Genomic DNA, 1442 nt, shown 5'->3' with positions numbered 1-1442 from the left:
CCCAATGTCCCCCAGCCTGGCAGCCATCCCCCGCAGGCCCACCCCAACGTCCCCCAGCCTGGGAGCCATGCCCTGCAGGCCCACCCCAATGTCCCCCAGCCTGGGAGCCATCCCCCGCAGGCCACCCCAACGTCCCCCAGCCTGGCAGCCATGCCCTGCAGGCCCACCCCAATGTCCCCCAGCCTGGGAGCCACCCCCTGCAGGCCCACCCCAATGTCCCCCAGCCTGGCAGCCATCCCCCGCAGGCCCACCCCAACGTCCCCCAGCCTGGCAGCCATGCCCTGCAGGCCCACCCCAATGTCCCCCAGCCTGGGAGCCACGCCCCGCAGGTCCCATGGGGACCACTGCATGGGCACAGGAGCCTGGGGGACACCTAAGGCCCAACTGTCCATCTCTGCTGCTATGCCTTTGGTGGCCAGGCCCCTCCACACGGCTGCCCTGGGGAAAACCCGCACAATTCCACGCACTTGGTTCACTTGCGGTGTTACACTCAGCCACCTTCACCTGTGCTGGAACCTGTGTCTCCCCTCGGGAGCCCTGAATCTGTGAAGATCCTGAAACCAGCCCCCTGCTCAGCCTCAGTGCTCCTGGGTCTGCCCGGATGAGTCAGACCCACAGTCACTTTCTGTGTCTGGAATCTTCCACGGAGCATAGCTTTCCAGGTTCTTTTTTGCAGCAGCACATGCTGCTGCTTCGTGTGCTTCTGTGGCTGAGTAGTGGCATTCATGGGTGGCAGTTCTTCACCCACCTCTCCACGGGCAGCAGCCAGGGTGTTGGGCCTGTGAGTAGTGCGGTCCTAGCCAGCCCGTGAGAGCCGCTGGACGTGATTGTGAGGGAAGCAAGCAGATGCGACGGTGGGCTGCCATGTCTGATCCAGGCACTGGCCCTGGACACCTTCTGGCCAGATGATAGGACACTCAGCACAGAGCCATCGGCCCAGACTCTCCATCTCCCCTCACCCCCACCCCCACGGACACGTCCCAGTCCTCCCTGCCAGGCTTTGCTCTTTGCTCAGATAAAGCACCCACTGGACTGCCAGACCCAAGCTCATGAAGGGCATTGCATAGCCAGGACTTAGAGAATTTCCATTGACGAAGTGTAAGATGGGCTCCTAGCAGTGGAAGGGCATTGTGCAGGGCTGGGAGAGGGGCTGGACAGCAGGGGGTGGGGAGGGGTGGGGGCTGGGGGGTGAGACTTGGGCTATGGTAGGGAAGTGAAAGCCAGGCCAGGGAAGGCGTGCAGGCATAGGTGTGGATGTGGGTGTACGTGAAGCAGTGACCCTCGAGTAAGCGTGAGGGGCACACACAGTACAGCTGTGTGCAAGCACACCGTGTACATGGGGCTGGTGTGAGGCCACATGCAGTACTGTGTGTGCAAGTACGCAGCACACGTGGGGCAGGTGTGAGGGGCCCGCAGTACTGTGTGTGCACGGACACAGTGCA

Source organism: Dipodomys ordii, unplaced genomic scaffold, assembly GCF_000151885.1.
Source record: "Dipodomys ordii isolate 6190 unplaced genomic scaffold, Dord_2.0 Scaffold159, whole genome shotgun sequence".
NCBI classification, from domain to species: domain Eukaryota; kingdom Metazoa; phylum Chordata; class Mammalia; order Rodentia; family Heteromyidae; genus Dipodomys; species Dipodomys ordii.
This window is presented reverse-complemented; position numbering follows the sequence as displayed.